We start from the raw sequence: 24001 nt of genomic DNA, 5'->3' as shown, positions 1-24001 counted from the left end.
GGCAAGATTGACTAGCTGCGCACACTCCCTTTTATTTCTTGTAATAAATGGACAAATCATGTCTGTAAGAGTGATCAATAAAATGACCTTACACTTATAAGCGATCAATCATAAAAATGACTAACCCTTGTTCATAAACTTGTAAAATGTAAAATTAATACAAGCCAATTCTTTAAAAAGAATTTTTTATTGATAGTACTTGCGCAGGTGTTCTCCATTCCAATAGCGAGGAATGAGATCTCCATTTAAGCGAGCGAGTTTATAAGTGCCTAGATAGAGGACTTCTTCGATTTGGTACGGTCCTTCCCTGTTAGGTCCGAGTACTCCAGCAGCTTGGTTGCGGGTGTTAAGGAAAACTCTTCGGAGCATAAGATCTCCCACGTTAAATTTCCTTTCACGTACTTTAGAATTAAAATACTGGGCGACCTTTTGCTGGGAAGTTTCCACTCGGAGCTGGGCTTGCTCGCGCTTCTCATCGACCAAATCCAAAGATTCCATCAATAACTGGCTGTTAGAGCCTTGATTATATGTCATCCTCCGATGCGATGGCGAATCTAGTTCAACTGGAAACATAGCTTCATATCCATAGGCTAAGGAGAATGGGGTATGGACTGTCGCTGTGAGATGGGACGCTCTGTACAACCAGAGGACTTCAGGCAATTGCTCTGGCCATGCCCCCTTTGCTTCTTCAAGTCTTTTCTTTAGGGTATCTTTTAGTGTCTTATTGACTACCTCGACTTATCCGTTTGCTTGAGGGTGTGCAACTAAAGAAAATCTTTTGATAATTCCATGTCGCTCGCAAAAATCCGTGAACAGATCACTATCAAACTGTGTGCCATTGTCTGAGACAATTTTTCTTGGCAATCCATAGTGACACACGATGTTCTTGACTAAGAAATCCAGTACTTTCTTGGTCATTATGGTTGCAAGTGGCTCAGCTTCGGCCCACTTTGTTGCCTTTCCCTGTGGGCAAAGATCCGATTAGATCTATACCCCATACTACGAATGGCCACGTACTTGGCATTTATTTTAGTTCATTAAGGGTTGCTCGCGGAATCTTGGAAAATCTTTGGCACTTGTCGCATATTCGCACAAATTCCATTGAATATTCATTCATTGTTGGCCAGAAGTACCCTTGCCTTAGGATCTTTTTTTATAAACTCTGCCCCCAGCATGGTCCCCACAAAAGCCTTCATGGACCTTTTTCATCAATTCTTTGGCCTTCTCTTTTGTAATACACCTAAGGAGTGGCATTGAGTAGCCCCTTCGGTACGGGATCCCATCGACCAGAATATACCTAATAGCTTGTCGTTGGAGAGTCCTAGCTTTGTTTCTGTCCGTTGGCAACACACCATGTGTCAGGTACTCTATGTAAGGTGCCATCCAAGTATTTGCCGCCTGAATCACCAGAGAGTTTTCTTCTACCTGGATGCTTGGCGCGGACAACCACTCAACAAGTACTATATTTAGTGTGTCATCATCCTTGGCGCTTGCTAACTTGGCCAAAGCATCAGCGTTCGAGTTCTGGTCGCGAGGTACTTGCTGGAGAGTATACTTCTCAAATTGGGCCAACAAATATTTTGCTTTATTTAGGTAGGAAACCATCTTTAGACCTCAAGCTTGATATTCCCCAATGATCTGATTAACCACCAACTGAGAGTCACTGTAGATTTCACGTGACTTTATGTGCATGTCTCTGGCTAACCGTAATCTTGTGAGTAGCGCTTCATACTCGGCTTCGTTGTTGGATGTCGTGAAGTCGAATCTGATTGCATAGTGGAATCGATGCCCTTCAGGCATTATCAAAATCACTCCAGCTCCAGCGTGGTGCTCATTAGAAGAACCATCTGTAAACAACTTCCAAGAAGGAGTTTGGCTTTGAGGTTCAGGCTCTTCTGTCCCTTCTGGTTGCTCGCTATCTGGAAGACCAGTGAGCTCTGCAACAAAGTCAGCTAGAGCTTGTCATTTTACTGCTGCTCGTGGTAAGTAAGAGATATCAAACTGCCCAAGTTCAACCGCCCATTTCAATATTCGGCCCGCGGCTTCTGGCTTCTGTAGAACTTGTCGTAGAGGTTGGTCGGTCAAAACTGTGATCTGGTGAGCTTGGAAGTACAGCCGCAATTTTCTGGATGCTAAGATCAGGCAGTAGGCTAATTTTTCAATAGGAGGATATCTCAGTTCCACTCCTATTAGCCTTTAGCTTATATAATAGACAGCCTTCTGCACACCCTCTTCCTCTCTTACTAGAACAACACTAGCAGCATATTCCGTGATCGCCAAGTAGATGAACAAAGTTTCTTTATCAATCATCTTCGATAGAATCGGTGGCTGCGACATGTGAGTCTTTAAAGCTTGAAAAGCCTGCTCGCATGCCTCCGTCCATTCGAATTTCTTATTGCCTCTGAGTAGATTAAAAAATGGGATGCATTTGTCCATCGATTTGGAAATAAATCTAGTGAGAGCAGCAATTCTTCTGGTTAAGCTTTGAACATCCTTGATTTTTTTTGGTGATTTCATATCGATCGGGGCTTTGATCTTCTCGAGATTGGCATCAATTCCTCGTGAGTTTACTATAAATCCCAAGAATTTCCCTAATCCAACTTCGAAGGAACACTTGAGGGGATTCAACATCATCTGATATTTATTCAAGACGTTGAAGCACTCTTGCAAGTCCCTTACACGTCCTTCTGCCCTTTTCGACTTAACCAGCATGTCATCAACATATACTTCCATGTTTGTACCAATCAGCTCCTTGAAAATGCGATTGACTAGTCGCTGGTAAGTCACACCAGCATTTTTCAAACCGAAGGGAATTACTTTGTAACAGTAAAGCCCTGTATCGGTCCAAAAGCTAGTGTGATCCTCATCAGGTGGATGCATACTGATCTGATTGTACCCGGAGTATGCATCCATGAATGAGAGGGTCTCGTGCCCTGCAGTGGCATCGACCAGCTGGTCGATTCTAGGGAGTGGGAAACAATCTTTAGGGCAGGCTTTATTAAGGTCTATGAAATCCACGCATGTTCTCCACTTGATCTGTCTTGTCGAGCAGCCTCCTTTTCTGTTGTACTGGTGGAAAACTCTTGTCTACGTTCAGGACATGGCTAATGATCGCAGGGTCTATTCCAACCATGTCTTTATGCGACCAGGCAAATGCTTCCTGGTTTTTCCTTAAAAATTCCACCAGCTCTTGTTTCGTTGTTGTTTCTAAGTTTTTACCGACTTTCACAACCTTAGTTGGATCTGTTTCATCGAGTTGGACCTTTTCAAGGTCCTCGATGGGTCCTACTTCTTCATAAAAATCCCCAAAGTGAGGATCCAAATCCCTGTCCTCACTTTGGGCAACGCCCTATTTTGTGACACAATCACCTGATTGGGCTTGTACATTACTGGTCGTTTGCAACTCCTTCCCAGCAACTTCCCTCGATCCACCTTTCTTCGCCTTAGATATCGAGGTGTTGTAGCACTCCCTCGCTTCTCGTTGGTTTCCCAATATGCATCCTACCCCTGCGTCAGTTGGGAATTTCATGGCAAGGTGCCAAACCGAGGTAACAGCTCGCAGGTCGACCTAAATTGGCCTCCCAATTACAGCATTATACACTGAAGGACAATCAACTACTATGAAAGTAGTGAGTAATGACCTGTTTGCAGGCGCCGTTCCTGCTGTAACTGGGAGCCTAATCAACCCTGTCGGTGTGAGTCCTTCACCAGAAAAACTATATATGGTTTGGTTGCACGGCTCCAGATCCTTGACGGAAAACTTCATCCTTTTAGTGAAGACTTATACAAGATGTTGACTAAGCTTCCTGTGTTAACCAACACCCTCTTAACCATCATGTTGGCGATTTGGACGCCAACGACCAGCGGATCGAAGTGTGGGAATCGGACGTGCTGAGCATTGTCTTCAGAGAAGGTTATCAACTCCTCTGTTCGAGCTTTCTTCGGTGCTCGATCCTCCACACTCATCATCTTGATGTCCTGGTCGTGGTGTAAGGTTCGAGCATATCGCTCCCTTGCCTTCTCACTATCCCCTGCAAGGTGTGGGCTACCATAGATGATGAGTAACGTACCTACCACAGGAGCTGGCTGTAAAGGTGGCGAACGCTAGTGTGCAGGTGCTTGCTCGTTGCCACCTTGAGCCTCTCGTTGAGATCCTCTGTGGCTCGTACGTATCTCCTTAGGTGTCCCTGTCTGATCAGGAACTCAATCTCGTCCTTCAACTGGTTACACTCATTGGTGTCATGTCCGTAGTCGTTGTGGAAACAACAGAATTTTGTTGTATCTCTCTTGGAGATATCCTTCCTTATTGGTGCGAGTCGCTTATATGGGACATTAGAGTTGGTCACCTGGTATTCCTCTGCTCTACTCTCGACAAGGGTCGTATAGTTGGTGAATCTCAGCTCATATCTATTGCCTTTGGGGCATCTATTTTTAGATGTTGACTGCTCATTGCCTGCCCTTTTTCCACCAATTTTGCCATTTCCGTTCCCGTTGCCTTTGCCGTTGGGTTTATCTGACCCGTTGGCGGCTTTAGCGGGATCTTCCTTTAGTCCCTTGTCCTTCGTAGGCGACTTCCCCTCGTTGGCGATCGCATCCTCGAGCTTGATGTATCGATCAGCTCGATCCAGGAACTCCTGGGTACTCTTTACCCCATTCTTTCTTAGGCTGTTCCAGAGGGGAGAATGGCGTCTAACCCCAGCAGTTATGGCCATCATCTTTCCATCTTCGCCCACTATTTTTGCTCCAGCAGCTGCTCGCATGAAACGCTGGACGTATTCCTTTAAGGGCTCTCCTTCCTTTTGGCGTATCTCAACCAGTTGGTTAGCCTCAGTGGGGTGTACGCGACCTGTGTAGAATTGTCCGTAAAATTCCTTTACGAACATGTCCCATGATACTATACTAGTAGGAGGGAAGTTAAAGAACCATTCTTAGGCAGTGTCAGATAGGGTGGCGGGGAAGATCTTGTAGCGAGCATCGTCTGACACCTTCTGAATATCCATTTGTATCTCAAACTTGTTCACATGAGATACTGGGTCCCCGTACCCGTCAAAGTTCGGTAGTACTGGAATTTTGAACTTGCTGGGGGTTTTTGCCACAACAATCCTCTGCACAAACGGAGTATCACTCCTCCGGTCGTACTCTATGTGGGACGTCCAGCTCCCGACCAGCTGCGGTACTGCCTAATTCAGAGCATCAATTTGAGCCTAAACCGTGTCTGGGATTGTTGGGGTAACTGGTGCCGGAGGAGCATACTCATCGTGCCTTTCGCACTTGTCGTTGAGCACGTCCCTCAGATCATTGTCTCTACGCCTTTGTTCGCTAGCGCCCAACCGATCGAAGACGTCATGTTGTTGGGGCTGCCCCCTAGCGTCTTGGATCGCAGGCCTATTTTCTCTCGGTGGGGGGTTTCTATATCCACCTATTTCCTCATGCCCTCGACCAGCATTCCCCTTGCCGGAATCGGCCTCGTTATAGTCATGTCCATCCCTAAATTGCGGTCGATTATGGCGCGACCGGCTGGTCACGCTGTTTCCTCCTCTGGCTAGCATCTCCAGAGCGTCAGGGGGAGGCCTGTGTTGGTTGGTGGGTCCCTGTGCATTATTATGCCGTGGGAGGCCCCTGACGACAGAGCCTGACTCGTTGTGTCTTTTGTTAGTAGAAGGACGCTGCCCCTTGCTCGGAGGATTTGGCTCATTGCCCTCTGGGCGTCTAGGGCTTCGGGGAGGCTGCTCGGCCCTATTCTGCCTTTGGCGCTGGGAACTGCCGCGACCAGCTTAAGAAGGTGGTTGTTATTCAGGGTCCTAAATGAGGACATCTTCCTGAGCGACAGGTGGTTGCTTCGACCTTTGAGGGCTTGCTGGCTGAATTGGAGGACTCAGATTTTGGACTCGTTGCGGTGGTGCATTTAGTGGTTGATTCGGTTGAGAGGCCAGTGCAGCTTGTCCTCGAACCAACTGAATGGCTGCTTCAAGAGCGGTCATGGCATCTCTCTATCGACGGTCCATGTCTGCCTGCCACTTGTTCATTTCCTGGCGCTGGTGCTCAACCTCCCTCTGCTGCAGCGCCAAGGTCTCTACCGCATTTTCCTGATTGGCCCTTAGATTGGCCAACTCATCCTCCAACACCCCCAATGTTGCCCTTAGCATCTCAGAATCCATTACCTCCTCTTCAAAATCCAAGTGTGGTTCATTTTCAGCCACATTTGGAGGAGGAGGTTGAGATGACGCAACACCAACAACCTATCCAGCTCTCTTGGATGTCTTCGCCATTTGATCTTTTTAAAGCTTCTTGAGTTCAGCTCTCAATGAAAGCACCAAAATGTTGACCCTTGATTTGGCCAACGACACGGAGTCAAATAAACAACAAAGAGCGAAAAAGAAATCAATAAGAGAATCAAATGGGAAGAAAGTGACACAAGCGATTTATAGTGGTTTGGCCCCAACAAGGTGGTAATGACCTACGTCCACTTAGTATTCTTATTGATATTGAATCCCAAATTGTGATCAAAGAACTAGGGTTCTTAAGATTCACAAACCTTGGGAGTAATATAACTTTCGGTGGATAATCACAATATGCCTTTTCTCTTTGAATACAAAGATTAAAAGTCTAAGAGTCAAAAGTCCCTTCCTTGAGCCCTCTCATTCTTATTTATAGGCTCAAGGGAGTTACATGGGCCAATGATCCTTAATTACAATTAAGATCAGCGTATCAAGGTAATAAAAAGAAAAATAATGAATATAATTATTACAAGACTGCGTATCTCAAGGGAAGTAAATAGAAGCATGCGCTGGACTGGTCGCACTTAACCGCGAGACTAGATAAACCAACAATTATTTGGTCGATGATCAAATAGGATCCCTTTACTCAGAACTGCCACGTGCCAACCACGTGTAAGAAATCCTTTCCACATCATCAGGAGCCATTTCTGGTTAAACAAACCCTCTTATTGAAATACCTAGTAGCTCGTTGCTGGTATGCAACATTTTTCAATTAAGCTTCATCTCGTCTTTCTTCAATGAGGTCTAAACTTTCTTCAAGGTGGGACTGGTTCAAGACCTGATTGTAGGAATGGCTTCGTATTGTAGGTATTTTGACTTCAATCGGTAACATGGCCTTGCATCCATATGCTAGGGAGAAGGGAGTATGACCTGTTGAAGTTTGATAAGCCCACAAAACCTGAGGTAACTCTTAGGGACACCTTCCCTTAGCCTCCTCTAACCTTTTCTTTATGGAGCTTTTCAGGGTTTTGTTGACTACTTTGACCTGACCATTTGATTGGGGATGGGTGGCGAAGGAGAAGCTTTTTCTTATCCCATTTTTTTCGTAGAAATGGGTAAACAAGTCACTATCGAATTGGGTACCGTTGTCGGACACTATCTTTCTGGGCATCTCATATCGACAGATAATATATTTTACCACAAAGTATAAAACTTTCTTCGAGGTAATAGTAGCCAGGGTCTGAGCCTTGGTCCATTTCGTGAAATAATCGACCGCGACCACAGTGTACTTTAATTCACCTTTGCCTGCTGGTAGCGAGCCTATAAGGTCGATTCCCCACACTGCAAATGGCCATGGGGAGGTCAACATGGTAAGCTTGGTAGGTGGAGCTCATGGAATTGAAGAAAATCGCTGGCATTTATCACATCTTTTGACATATTCGAACGCGTCTGCCTTGACTATGGGCCATAAATACCCCTCTCTTATTACCTTTTTGGATAGACTATGTCCCCCAGTGTGATCTCCACAAAATCCTTCAAGAATTTCTTCCAAAATTTTCTTTGCCTCGGGTGGAGTTACACATCGGAGTAATGGCATAGAATACCCTCTTCGATACAACCTTCCTTCCACAACAATGTACCTCAGGATCTGATACATCATTTTTCGAGCCTCGTTTCGTTCAGCTGGGAGAATTCCGGTTTCAAGGTAATCAACTATTAGGCTTATCCAGGTAGGTTGAGAATCGATCATGCATACGTCCTATTCGTCCGGCTTGCTAATACTCGGGGTAGATAGAAACTATACCGAGACCACATTCAATGTATCGGCCTCGCTGGTTGTAGTGAGCCTGGCCAACACATCTGCATTTGAATTTTGTTCTTGGGGTACTTGCTCTATAGCGTAGAATTCGAACTGTCCGAGCACTGCCTTGGCTTTCTCTAGGTATGCGGCCATTTGAGCTTGATATTCCCCTAAAACTTGGTTGACCACCAGTTGTGAGTCACTATAGCAGTCTATAGTCTTTGCTTTGAGTTCCTTGGCTATTCGAAGTCCTGCTAATAATGCTTCGTATTCAGCCTCGTTATTCGACGCTTCGATGTTGAACCTTGAAGCGGAGTGGAATCAATTTCCTGCTGGGGTAATCAGTATGATGCCTGCCCCTGATCCATTTTGGTTGGAGGATCCGTCGACATAAAGTTTCCGCAGCTCGCAGGCTGGGGTTACAACTTCATCATTAGACACTCCAGTACACTCGACAATGAAATCCACCAGGGCCTTTCCCTTGATGGTCGTTCTTGGGTGGTATGTGATCTCGAATTGTCCGAGTTCAACAACCCACTTTAACAATCTTCCGGACACCTCTAGTTTGGACAAAACTTGTTGTAGTGGCTGGTCAGTTAGCACATGAATGGGGTGCGCTTGGAAATAAGGTCAGAGTTTTTGAGATGAGTGTATCAAGCTGAGAGCCAATTTTTCCATTAACGGGTATCTCGATTCTGCCCCCAATAACCTTTTGCTGACATAGTATACTAGTTTTTGTACCTTTTTCTCTTCTCGGACGAGCATCACACTAATGGCGTGCTCGGTTGTAGCGAGGTATAAATACAAGACTTCTCCTACGATAGGTTTCGACAAGATTGGTGGTTCGGTGAGGTGCTTCTTCAGATTTTGGAATGCAAGCAAGCACTCCTCTGACCACTCGAATTTTTCGCCCCCTCTTAAAAGGTTGAAAAAGGAAGACAACGGTCTGTAGATTTCAAAATAAACCTACTTAGTGTCGCCATCCGTCCAGTTAATCTCTGGACATCCTTATGCTTTCGAGGTGAGGGCATATCAATCAATGCCTTAATCTTGTCTGCATTAACCTCTATTCCTCGTGCGTTTACTATAAATCCCATAAACTTTCCCAAAGACACTCCAAAAGAGCACTTTTGTGGGTTAAATTTCATGTTATACTTTCGTAGTACAATAAAGCATTCTGCGAGATCATCCACTTGGTTACTGTTATGTTGGGACTTGACCAACATGTCGTCAACATAAACTTCCATGTTATTTCCTATCTGCTCGGAAAACATCCTGTTCACTAGTCTTTGGGATGTGGCTCCAGCGTTTTTGAGCCCAATAAGCATGACATTGTAGCAGTACAACCCTTTACGGTTACAAAGCTCGTATGTTCTTGGTCTGGTGCGTGCATGGCAATCTGGTTATATCCAGAATAAGCATTCATGAATGACATGATGTCGTGACCTGCAGTGGCATCTACGAGCTGATCTATCCGAGGTAAGGGGAAACAGTCTTTAGGGCATGCCTTGTTAAGGTTTGAGTAGTCGATACAGGTTCGCCATTTGCCGTTGGGCTTTGGAACCAACACTAGAATGGCAATCCAATCGGGATAAAAGGCATCTCGTATGAATCGATTTTCCTTTAACTTGTCGACCTCCTCTTTGAGAGCCTTCTTTCTATCATCGTCTAGGAGTCTTCACTTTTGTTGCTTCGAGGGGAAGCTTTTGTCAATGTTAAGTGTGTGGCTTATGACATTTAGACTAATTCCCACCATGTCCGAGTGTGACCATGCGAATACATCCTGGTTTTCTTTTAAGAAGCTAATTAATTGCTATCTCTCTTCTTCACAAAGATTCTTACCCAATTTCACCACTTTTGTGGCATCTACTTCATCAAGCCAAACCTCCTCAAGCTCTTCTAGAGGTTCAAGGTCAGCCCTTTCTTCTATTCTGGGGTTGATATCTTCATCTATCTCGAAGACCGACCCATTTATCTCTTGGATAACCACCAGAGTTTGTGCACTTGTCTGACTTTTTCTACTTATGGAAATGCTATAGCACTCCCTTCTTGCGAGCTAGTCTCCCTTCAGCGTCCTGATGCCACTAGAGGTCGGGAAATTGATGGCCAAGTGCCTTATAGATGACATTGCCCCCAGCCCAATTAGGGGGGGCTCTCGAGCAGTACGTTGCATGCTGATGGGAGGTCCACAATGACGAACTCCATCTTCTTGGTTATCGAGACTGGATAGTCTCCCAAGGTTACGGGGAGTTTGATGGATCCCATACACGCAATCCATTCTCCTGAAAAACCGTACAACGTTGTTTCACATGCTTTCAAATCACGAAGTGCGAGTCCCATCTTTTCTAGAGTGGCTTTATAAAGGATATTCACCGAGCTCCCGTTATCAATCAGAACTCGGCGTACCGTCTTGTTTGCGAGTTATGACCAGGGGGCCGTTATGAGGAAATTGGACGTGTGATGCGTCCTCTTCAGTAAACGTTATGGGCTAAGTCTCAACCCTCTGTTGTTTTGGAGCTCATGGTTCAGGTTTGCAGGGAGAATTGTCTCCATTCTTGAGCCTATTTACGTATCTCTTTTGGGCGTTTTTGCCTAAACCTGTGATATGAGCTCCCCCCGAGATGGTTATTGCATCCTCTCCATCAATCGGAGGGGGACGCTCATCCTCCCGAGTTCGGGAGTTATTATTCTGGGCAGGTTGTGCAGCTGTTGCCCTTTGGCTTGTCTAAGCTTAATTGGGATTTCAATTCCTGACATACTATCCGAAATATCCCCTCGAGATCAAACCTTTGATCTCGTCTTTCAGTTTTTGACATTCATCAGTTGTGTGTCCGATATCTCTATGGAATCTACAGTATTTGTTAAAAAAAAATATGTATTTTCCTCAATGGAAATAGGTAAGATAATTACAACTTTAAACTAAATATTACAAATAAATATTATTGATTAAAAAGTGTTACAACTCTATGACAAAGATTACATGTAAATATAGAGAAAGAGGTAGAAAATAATAGAAATAGAAGATACAACCCTAAGACAAAAAGATACAAATAAACTAGAAGTAGTAGAATGAAAGATATAGATGAGATTACAACTCTAAAACAAAAGATACATATAAAAGAGTAAATATAGAATAATAGAAGAAATGAAAAGCAATAGAATAAAAGAACAAGAATAAGAACAATGAACTAAGAACTCTCACTTACACAACCAAAGTGAAGAGTGTTGGGGATCACCAACTTGAACAAGGTTTGAAACCTTTGTCCAAAAGCTTATTTCCCCCTAACTCAAGCACTAAGGGATCTCTCACAGATATTGGAAATGCTTTCTGGAATAATCAAGCCTCAAGGTGTTTCTAGCCAAGTGCTCAAATGGATAGAAAAAATTGTGTCTTACAAGTGAGCTATAGGCTCCTATTTATAGAGTTTAGAGACACCCTTTGAATTTCAAATTCCACCAACCCCCATGGCTGTTACCAATATTTAGTTGGATTAATATGGAATTAAAAATGAGATTCGGGAGTTATTTGGGTTTTTTGAGCCGTTCAACAAAGATTGAAAAAATTGAAAAAATTGGTCAGTTTTTGGCCTGTGGCCACGGCCACTAGTCTCTGTCCCACAGGCCGCGGCCACTGATCAATTTCAGCACTTAAAAATGTGTTGTTTTTCCAAATGGTTCCGAACCCTCCCAAATGATTTTGTAAGTCCCAAAACACATTATTGGGGTTAAAATCGTATCTCTAACAGTCATTTCACATACGGCTTTATGAAATTCATCTCAATATTGTGTAACAACAAATTTACACAATAAATGGTAATATTTGGAAGTTACAAATTTGTAACACCAAATATGTTACATTATTTGGATATATCTCATATATCTAAATATTGTAACTCTCTATTATATATTACAATATGTGACACTCTTTGTCACTAGATTAAATAGTTATCTATTGTAACACTTATTTAATCAATCATTATATTTTGAAATATAACATATCCCCCACTTGATTAAATAAGAACCCTCTCTTATAGGAGTCATTGCCTTAGTGCATAAAGCAAAGTGTTTTTCAACTTGAACTTTACTATAGTGTAATTAACACAAAATTTGTCGAAAATTTGGTTGCACTAGGCATTGAACCATCTTTTCATGATAACAAATCGGTGATAACACACACACCTTTGCGATGTTCACTTGAGACCTCTATGTCTCGCTTTGCACTGTTAATGGCCATGTGCACTTTCCATTCATAGACGTTCTTGAGAATACTCCCAATTCTCATGAGAGGCGGCACCACCCCTAGGTCCATATAGGTAGAATTCTTACAGTATTTTGTTACCAAAAATACTTGTCTTTACAAGACTGAATTCTATTAAAAAAACCTTTCGGTTTTAATAACCGTCCACTTGGTAACACACAAGTACTCAATATCTCAGATGGGACTTGTTTTGAGTACAACTAATATTCACTTGATTGACTTGTTGTTACCTATTGAACCTAACACTAGTTGAATAACTAGTGTTAAGATAGGTTAGCATCAATCATGAATCACTTTAGGGAGTTTAAGTCCCATCCCTCGAGATGATGCAGCCACTAAATCCCTCGTTATTGGCTTAGTGAAAGGATCCACCAGATTTTCACTAGTTCTCACATAGGATATTGAGATGACTCCTCTTTGAATCAATTCTCTTACATATCCATGTCTTAGACTAATGTGTCTAGACTTCCCATTATACACTCCGCTGTATGCTCTAGCCAATGTCGCTTGGCTATCACAATGTATCGATATAGTAGATACATTATCTTTGATTAGGGGAATCTCTATCAACAGTTCCCTTAACCATTCGGCATCTTTGCTGGTAGCAGCTAGAGCTATGAACTCTGCTTCCATAGTGGAATGAGATATACATGTTTGTTTCTTGGAACCCCAAGAAATTTCACCTCCACCAAGTGTAAATACCCAACCAGTTGTGGACAAGTTGTCCCCAAGATTGGATATCCAACTTGCATCTGTATATCCTTCTAAAATCAAAGGAAATTTCGAGTAGTGAAGGCTTAGTCCTTTGGTTTTCTTGAGATAACCTAGGACTCTTCCAATTTTCTTCCAGTGATCCACATTTGGATTGCTTGTAAACCTACTAAGTTTACTTACCGCAAATGCTATATCAGGTCTAGTACATTGGGCAGCGTACATTAGACTCCCTATAGCACTAGCGTACTCCAATTGAGCCAATGCTCTTCCTTCATTCTTCTCTAGTTTTACACTATGATCGAATGGAGTATTGGCATCTTTAACCTTGAGATGGTTAAATTTGTTCAATACTTTCTCAACATAGTGGGCTTGCCCTAACGCAAAACCCCCCACTATGTTTCTTTACTTTGATACAAAGTATGGTGTCAACTTCTCCAAGATCTTTCATCTTGAAGGTTGATGATAGAAACCTTTTCGTTTCTTCTATCCCTTTCATGCTATTACTTAGAATAAGCATGTCATCCACGTATAAGCAAACAATGATCACATATCCCTTACAAGTTTTGGAATACAAACACTTGTCTCCATTGTTATGTCTAAACCCATTAGACATGATGGCTTGATCAAATTTCTCATGCTATTGCTTAGGAGCATGTTTCAATCCATATAAGGATTTTACAAGTCTACAAACTTTATGTTCATATTTTGGTAGGACAAACCCTTCGGGTTGTTCCATATAGACCTCCTCACTGAGGTCACCATTAAGGAATGCCATTTTAACATCCATTTGATGAACATACAAGTTGTGTATAGAATCTAAAGCGAACAAAATTCTTATAGAAGTTGTTCTTGCAACAAGCGCATAGTATCGAAATAATCGATACCCTCTTTTTGCCTAAACCATTTAGCTACTAATCTAGCTTTAAAGGTTTGGATAGTACTGTAACGCCCTACTACCTTAGAGTCGTTACTAAGTGAGTTTAAAATGTGCAATTAGCTCGCTCTGACGAGGTTTTAATAATAAAAGTGTGAATAAATAGGAATATAGACTGTAATCTTTAAAAGTACTCCAACTCGTTAAAAGTTTAAAAGTTTAACATTCGAGATCCCAAAATGAGGTTTGCAAAATATTACAATTCAAAATAGGTTTACAGATGACTAATTATGAAAAACATAGTTTAATACAACCATTTCTCAAAATGCCCCCAACAAAAGCAGTCGGGAAGGCCAAACATGTACGCGCCGCCTCCACGCTCTCCGTACTCATGGCTGGTTGACTTTCTCTTTGCTCTTACCTGCAAACACAGAGCACCCGTGAGCCGAAGCCCAGCAAGAAAACTCATACGGCACATAACATATGCATATCATACAATCACTATAGAAGACAACTCATAGTTAATCAGATAATCCATAAGATTTAAACACATATACGGCCATGCCGTCCTTAAAGCGTTACCGAAGCCTGGGTTCTCGGTCCACACCGTAAGGATATCCCATGTACCCACTGGGGTTTCACCCTAACCATAAGCACTCCACGTGCTAAGTGATATACCCGGCCCCACTGCCGTTCACGGCTCCTTTGTCGTTCACGCTACTATATCCACACATATAGCATACTTAAACAACATTCAGGCATATAATAACTCAAACAAAACTACATCCTAACAATAATGTAATCTAGGTTCGTGCTCTACAACAACGCTAATGGCCCATGCCCTAATCCACGGGTGTTACAGTTTTCTTACCTGTATCCCGAGCTTCACAATGTACCAAAGCCTCGAGCACGGTCCTCTATCCTGAGCCTCTCCAAAGACCTAGTCACAACACATATAAAACATCCTTTAATACTAACCAATCCAAAACCACTTCCCGGGACCAATCCCACATTCTCGGAATCCCCAAATTCCTAAAACAATACATCGGAAACATCGCCCGAACCCCCGGAGCAAAAGCCCAAAATTGCAAAATTCCTTGTTTTGAAAATAGCCTAGCGCCGCGGCGCCCAGCAAGTCAGAGAGCATCCCCCAGCCCAGAAGCAGCCTCGCGCCGCGGCGCCAAAGAACAGGACAGCGGCGCCCCTTCGCGAACCCAGAAATCTGGGTTTTCCCCTACGTTTTTCCCGAGCCAAAACACCTCCAACTCAACCCAAACACATATCTAAACCCCAAAACCAATTTAAAACCCCAGGTAAACCATCTAACAACCTTTAAACATCATCCACAAGTATAGATACATAATCACTTCCATAAATTACACTTGTTTCCAAATTTCAATAGTTCAAACCAGTAAGTTTAGAAATTCAGACCAAAGCCTACAAAAACCTAAACCATACTTCAAATTCCTTAAGCCACAACAGAAACAAACTTCATAATTGCACAGAATCCTTACCTCAAGTAGAGAATTCAACCTTAAGCTCCCTTGACTCCAGCTCCAAGCTATGCCCTCTGATTTCACAAGCTGAATTCCCAAACAAGCCACCCACAAACCATTTTTCAATTCCAACCTAAATTCTATAGAAACTACTAAAAACACAGAGATTCCAAAGATGAAACTTACCTCGGCCCAATCTTGATTCTTGTTTGGCTTCAATTACTTCAAATCACCTTGATTCCTCTCCTAAATCTCAGAATTCCCAACTCCCTTCCTTTCTTCCTTTTTGCCCTTAATTCTCTTTTTCATTCAGCACAAATTGAATTTCCCAAGAGAAATAACGTGAATGATCTTTCCCTTAGCTGAAGTAATCTAAATCCCTGCCAAAAGACCACTTTGCCCTTCCATCTATTTCCCCTTCTAACTAATCCTCAAGGCCCTTTCTGTCATTCTTACTTTCTTACAATTCTACCACTTCTTTCATCTAAACTTGTTACTCTCAGCAGTTACTAATGGTTACTCAGGTTACTCAATCTCCAATAACCACTAATTCTCAACTCAACTTACAAAATTCTCAAAGTACCCCTAGGCTCCTCCCGAGCCGGGTATAAAATCCCGTTGTGACTTTTAAGTTAACTAGCTACCTAGGACCGTCTCGGCACGTGCATCACATTAATATCACCACACCCACGTGGTACAAATCACATAATACAATTATCACATTTATGCCCTCAGCAGGCTAAAATTACCAATTTACCCCTAACATACAAATGGGGTCCACATGCATATTTATACCACCTAAACATGCATTCTAATCACATATTCATTCAAATTCATATATTATCATGTTAATTCACTTATTGCCCTCCAGGCACACTAATCAAGGTCTTAAACCTTATTAGCAACTTGGGGTGTTACAAGTACCGTCAATGTGGTATTTTCTCCTAAATACCCACTTACACCCAATTGGCTTAGACCCCAGTGGGAGGTCTACCAATTCCTAAGTGTTATTGGAAAGAATGAAATCCATCTCAACATTGATGGCTTCTTTCCAAAATGCACTATCTCTCGATTACATAGCTTCTCTATAAGTCTTAGGATCATCCTCAACGAGAAGTACAATAGGAATTTTCCTAATAACTTCCTCTCTATTTCCTTCTACCATGTAGAATGAAATTCGTTGAGAATCTATCTCATCCACTACTAGACTTTTATGATTTTTAAGCCTTTGACTTCTTCTAGGTTCAAAGGGTTGCTTTACATCCTTTTGAGAATTCTCCTCTTGAGAATCAACTTTGGATGTAGAAGCTTGAGAATTGTTCTCATATAACAAATTCTCCTTTAGAGATGTTGAAACTTGAGAATTGTTGTCACATAACATATTCTCAAAAAATTCAACTTATCTAGATTCAATCACAATATTAGACTCTAAGTCTAATAGCCTATAAGCTTTACTATTGTTGGCATAACCAACAAAAGCACACTTTATGGCTCTTGAACCTAACTTTGTTCTATTAGGTTTGTTTTTCTTGCAATATGCAAGACACCCCCTCACTTTGAAGTACCCTATGTTGGGTTTTCTTCCTTTCCATAAATCATATGGAGATATCTCATTTTTCTTCATCGGTATTCGATTAAGAATGTGACAAGCGGTTAAAAGCGCTTCACCCCATAAGTTGAAGTTCAACTTAGAAAACACCAACATAGAATTTATCATCTCTAGATAAGTCCTATTTTTCCTTTCGGCAACACCATTGTGTTGTGGTGTATAAGGTGCAGTGCACTCATGAATTATACCATTTTCTTCACAAAATGTATTGAATTCATTAGAGAAGTACTCTCTTCCTCTATCACTTCTTAGCACCTTAATCTTTTTATTTAGTTGATTTTCAACTTCTAATTTATACAATTTAAACATCAAAATTTCATCTTTATGCTTCAAAAGGAACACATAGGTATATCTACTAAAATCATCTATAAAAGTAAGAAAATAACTTTTACCACCTCTAGTTAAAACACCATTTAATTCACAAAGATCACTATGTATTAAATCTAGTAAATTAGATGATCTTTCTACACTAGGAAATGGTTTCTTAATCATTTTTGCCTTAACACATGTTTCACATTTACCATAGTTTTTAATATTGCATGCAATCATACTACATTTTACTACTCTTTTCATGGTTGAAAAACCTATATGCGATAGTCTAAGATGCCACAAAAATAAAGAATCATACTCATCAATATAGGCGGAATTAGCATTTTTATTGATAACATTGAAAGTTACATCATTGGTGCACAATTTAACTATTCCCTCACAAGAGTACCCTTTTTCCTAGAATACATTTGCTTTGGTAAGTATAAGTTTACCGGACTCAAAAACAGCTTTAATGCCGGGCTTGCCAAGCAAATCACCACTTACAAAGTTTCTACTCATTTTGGGAACATAAAGTACATTCACTAATGTAACTTTCTTGCCAGAGGTGAAGTAGACTTCAATAGTACCTTTGCCAAGTACCTTGGATTTGCCCTCATTGCCCATTTGTATCTCATGGTTGCCCTTTGACTCTTCAAAGGTCTTGAACAATGATTTGTCATAGGTGACATGGACGGTGGCACATGTATCATACCACCACCCTTTCACCTTGCCTTGGACCGCATTTACCTCACTAAGGGTAGCAACTATGTTTTCCTCTAGAGTTACGTTCACCTTAGGTCCTTGTTGGTCTTTTCTATGCCTACACTCTCTAGCACAGTGACCCTTTTTCCCACGCACAAAGCAAGGACCTTTCTCGCCCTTAAACTTGTTTGGGTTGGTTTTTGGACCCAAAGGTTTCTCGTTACCCTTTTTCCCTTTGTTTTTGGGATGTTTTGGTTGTGACACCACATTTTCTTTGGAAGTCTCTCCATTAGACCCATCCACAAGTTTATCTCTACATATCAATTCCTCTTCGATTCGAATATGCTTTTGGATCTCCTCCAAAGAATAATCCTCATTTTTATGAAGGATTCTTTTCCTATAGCTCTTCCAAGTTGGTGGTAATTTAGCCACTATAGCACCAACTTGAAAGGCCTCGGGAAGCTCAATCTTTAAAACTTTCATTTTGTTAACAATTATTTGCAATTCATGAATTCAAGGAAGAATAGGTTTATCACCAAAAAATTTGAAATCAAAGTATTGAGATATCAAAAACTTTTTGGTACCTTCCTCTTCCGCCTTAAACTTTTTCTCAAGTGCATCCCATATCTCCTTGGGTGATTTGGTTTCGGTGTAGAGGTCATAGAGCCTATCGAAAAGGGCATTGAGGATATGACCCCTCCAAAGGAGATTGTCCTCCTCCCTCTTCTTTCTCTTCTCCACCTCCTCAGGAGTGTCCTTGTCGGATGGCATTTGGAGAGGTTCTAGAGTGGATTCTAGAATGTAGGCGATTTTGAGAGTGGTCAATAGGAATCTCACCTTGTCTTGCCACCTAGTGAAATTGAATCCATCAAACCTATCCAACCTCACTAGGTCTTGATTCATGATTTTGATGGTCTCACCTTCCATTGAAACAAACAAAGGGATAAGCATTTGAATGTTAAAAAAATATGTATTTGCCTCAATGGAAATAGGTAAGATAATTACAACTTTAAACTAAATATTACAAATAAATATTATTGATTAAAAAGTGTTACAACTCTATGACAAAAATTACATGTAAATATAGAGAAAGAGGTAGAAGATGATAGAAATAGAAGATACAGCTCTAAGACAGAAAGATACAAATAAACTAGAAGTAGTAGAATGAAAGATATAGATGAGATTACAACTCTAAAACAAAAGATACATATAAAAGAGTAAATATAGAATAATAGAAGAAATGAAAATCAATAGAATAAAAGAACAAGAATAAGAACAATGAACTAAGAACTCTCACTCACACAACCAAAGTGAAGAGTGTTGGGAATCACCAACTTGAACAAGGTTTGAAACTTTTGTCCAAAAGCTTATTTCCCCCTAACTCAAGCACTAAGGGATCTCTCACAGATATTGGAAATGCTTTATGGAATAATCAAGCCTCAAGGTGTTTCTAGCCAAGTGCTCAAATGGATAGAAAATGTTGTGTCTTACAAGTGAGCTATAGGCTCCTATTTATAGAGTTCAGAGACACCCTTTGAATTTCAAATTCCACCAACCCCCATGGCTGTTACCAATATTTAATTGGATTAATATGTAATTAAAAATGAGATTTGGGAGTTATTTGGGTTTTTTGAGCCGTTCAACAAAGATTGAAAAAACTGAAAAAATTGGTCAGTTTTTGGCCTGTGGCCGCGGCCAGAGACATTAGTGGCCGCGGCCACCGACCAATTTCAGCACTTAAAAATGTGTTGTTTTTCCAAACGGTTCCAAACCCTCCCAAATGATTTTGTAACTCCCAAAACACATTATTGGGGTTAAAATCACATCTCTAACAGCCATTTCACATACGACTTTATGAAATTCATCTCAATATTGTGTAACAACAAATTTACACAATAAAGGGTAATTTTGGAAGTTACAAATTTGTAACACCAAATATGTTACATTATTTGGATATATCTCATATATCTAAATATTGTAACTATCTATTATATGTTACAATATGTGACACTCTTTGTCACATTTATTTAATCTAAAACATTATATTATAATATAATATAATATTACATTATATTATAAAATAATATAACAGTATTTATTTGTGTCCCTTTTTGCCTTATGGTTCCTCATGGGGTTAGGTCGCCTGGACGGGACCTGATTTTCATTGCTCAGGTAAATATTCTCTTGAATCTCATTGAGCTCAGTATACACTTTGTATATGGAGAAATATTTGTCCCCCTTCTTCTTCTTCTTCCCTCCATCAGCCTCGGGGTTATTCCCTTCATTTTTCTTTCGTTTAGAAGGGTTATCCCCGGAGGGTTTTGAAGTTGATGGGGCCGCCGAGGTCGAGGCAGAGCTTACATTTGTCATTGTAGTTATGGGCTGAAAGGTCATGTTCAGTGCTAACCTCGCCTCTTCTACATTGACAAACCTCTGGGCCCTCCAATTGAACTCGGTTAGTGACTTGATAGGTTTCCTTTGCAAGTCATCCCAAAGGGAACTTCCTGGCAAAATACCTGCTCTAACGGCCATCATGTGACCGCTATCATTGACATCTCGAGCTCGGGCCACTTCTGGGTTAAACCTCGTAAGGTAACTCTTTAATGACTCATTTTGCTGTTGTCGGACATTCGTTAAGGCTGAAGCCTCAGGCCTGATGCCAATCATAGCCTTAAATTGCTTCTTAAAGTCCTTAGATAATTGATCCTAAGACGAAATCGAATGCCTTTTAAACTTGTCAAACCAGTTTTTTGCTGGTCCTGTAAGTGTGGCTGGGAACAACATACATCTAAGCTCGTAGCCAACATTGCTGGCTCGCATGATGGTATTGAAGGTACTTAGATGACTATACGGGTCTGAGTTTCCATCAAATGGAAGGACATGGGGTATTCTGAATCCTTGAGGAAATGAAGTGCTAGAGATATGCGGGGCAAAAAGCTCGAGCTCCTCATCAGACTCTTCTGCCCTGTCCCTGCTACGCTCGTTTTGCAGAAGCCTGAATGCTCTTTCCAACTGGTCAATCCTTTCCTAGACTAAATCCACTGGGGGTCGAGCCTGGACCTGAGGGGGCTGGTTATCGTTAATAAAGACTCCAGCTCCCTATCTTGGTACTAGGTTATAGGTTTGCTATTTACGACCATTTAGATGGTCTCGCAGATCAGGGTTAGGGGGATTATCTCGACCCTGATTATGGTTTTGATGATCCCGCAGATCAGGGTGATTCCCTTTATCCCTGTTCGCCTGGGTTCGGTGTTTTGAATTCTTACAGGCCGAGTGTAGTCTGAAAATTTTCTTACATGACTTGTAGCCCTCTTTGGGTGTGTGGCTCAGTGATTACGAGGTGGGTCGCCTGCTAGTCTCCTTGTTCCAGCAATTTGTGACCTTGATATTTGGCTTCCCGAGGGATGAGGAGCCCTGTGATCTCAGGTAGCCTCTCTTTTGGTCCCCTTTCCATGCCTAGTCTGTCGGTCTCCATCTCGGCTGCCGCTGCGAGATGGCCCCCATGGTGAAGGTCATGGAACCTCTCGGACTGGCGAAGGGTGTCTTATTGGTGATGGTGGGTGCCTTATGGGTGACAGAGGCTGTCTCCCATTGTTGGGCCTGGATGGTCCAGAGTTTGCCCAGTCAGGCTCCGGGTTGTTTCGCGCAGTATCAGGATTTGGGTTCCAAGCCATTGGAGGGGCTCGGTTATTACCCGTTCCTGCTGGTACTTTTGCAGTCGGGTTGGTAGTAGCCTCAGCCAGGTTACTCCTCCGGGGCCTTGGCTGATTTGGCTACAACGCTTGCTCCTCCCTCTTGGCGGCTGTGCTCCCACGAGGACGTCCCCTAGGCCTCCGGGGAGGTGCCTGGGCGTCAGCAGCCTATCTGGCTAATTCTTCGTTGCGTTTTGTTGCCTTTTCCAAATTATTGCGCAGTTGGCAATTTTCAAGTTCCACAATAGGAACATATCTTTCATGATTGCAATACAAATCCTCGTCAGGCCTGGGGTCAGGTGGCCCCCGAGAGTTGGACGAGTCACTCCTTTCTTCAGGATCCGGATCCACCATGGGCTGCTTTCCAAGCCATCGGGGGTAGTCCTCAGAATGAGGAGTCTGCTCCTTTGGTATCTGGGGCAATGGTCGCTCACCAGTACTGGGGTTACTTGCAGCGGCCATTGATGATTCAAAAGGCTTTCTGATTAAACAGGCTTACGTCATGTTTAATGGCTCTCAATGAAAGCGCCAAACTGTTGACGCCTTTTTTTTGTCAACTTAGAAAAGAAGAGCAACTAAACAAAATACTAGAGGAAACAAACGGTAAAAGACATGATTTTTACGTGGTTCAGCAATTAAAATCTGCTTAGTCCACAAGTCTGTGAATTCTCTCAAAGCTTTTTGGAAGCAATTATACAGTCTTCCCAATTCAATTTTTTTTCCCTATAAATGATTGGTTTCACTCTATTTATAGAGGGGTTTACCGAATCTATCCCCTCATCTTTCAGGGAGTTACGATACAAATCAATTAAATAAATGCGTATGGTTATTATGTACACGTATAAATCCCATGATATTGGGGATTTAATAATAGATTACATCTGATCCCTTAAACAAAGGAATTTTATAACAATAAACATGTTCACACACAGCTTACGAGCTTGAACACTAGACTCACACGCCTTCGAGACCGTTCACCCATCATGAGCTCGATACCTCGGTTCGCCTATGTTCTTAACAAGAAACGTTGTCGAGATCATCCTTTTCGAGCTCACAAACCTCTAGCTCGAACCGTCTTGTTTGATGTTAGGAAATAAATCGTGTAGAGTCCTAGAATTTTACTTAGCTAGTTAGATAGTAGAAGTTATAGTATGTTTATTACTGTGGATTTTGGTTCAAACCGGGACTTAGTTGAACACTCGTAGCAACACTTACAAATTTTATAAGTTCAACCTATAGTTTTCGAATATTAATTATAACATAAGGTTTGATTAATATAGTTTATTATAAAGATGTCATTCATTATACTATAAGGTTTAGATAGAATTAATAAGATAATGACACTTGTCGTGTGCAGGTTTATTTAAGGATTTAACTAGAGTTTAAATAAAAGAAAGTTTTAGAAAACTATAGAACCTTCCAAGACCATTAAGAGCATGAAATTTGTTATAGTCTTGTTTATTTGAGGAATTAAGCATTTTTAAGTGGATAATTCAAAAATAGAAGTTTCTAGACCCTTCGAGAGCTTATTGGAATCTCGTATTACTCAGTCAAACCTGATTAATCAATTCAATTATGGTGAAAATGTGCAATTACGTGTTTAATATATTCACGTATGTCGATATATCGTGGCCTAGGAGTCGATGTATCGCCACACGAGGAATACGAAAAACACGTGAACTTCGCACAAACAAAACGACGAGCACTCGGGTCATAAGCGCAGGTGATATATCACCTACAAGGGCGATATATCGGCCCTAGGGCCATATTTTCAAATATTTTTGAAACCGAGCTCAATTCATTCCTTAACCTCTTAACCAGCCTCTGAACGTTTTGACCGAGTCTTAAGCCTCTGTTGAACGAATATTCAAATATTTTCAATTAATACTCATTATTTTTATACAAGCTAAAAGGAGGTAGTTCACTCCTTGAACTCTATAAATACGACCTAGTACCTAACCATTACTCTCATTCTTCAAGGTGTGTTCAGAGCCTTCAAGCTGCTAGGGTTACTTTAAAGTGATAAACACTTGGGTTGGGATTTAAGCTCTATCATCTTAAGCTTTATAAACACTTGGGAAGTCTTAAGCTTCATAAACACTTGGGAAGTAAGATAAATAGTGTGTTTTTCAATATCGAGGTGTAGTTCGGTTCTAATACGTCCAAAGGTATTTCTAATCTTAAGTTCATTTCTGTATGTTTCTTTAGTTCTCTTTAGTATCATTCAGATCCTAACACGTTGTTAAATTCTTGGTTAGGTATTCAAGTCCTTTGAACTTAAGGTTTCTATTTGGTAAGTCTCCTCTTGGTGGTTTAGTTCATTTCTTT

The sequence above is a fragment of the Humulus lupulus genome, chromosome 7, assembly GCF_963169125.1.
Source record: "Humulus lupulus chromosome 7, drHumLupu1.1, whole genome shotgun sequence".
Lineage (NCBI taxonomy): Eukaryota > Viridiplantae > Streptophyta > Magnoliopsida > Rosales > Cannabaceae > Humulus > Humulus lupulus.
Note: the sequence above shows the minus strand (reverse complement) of the source record.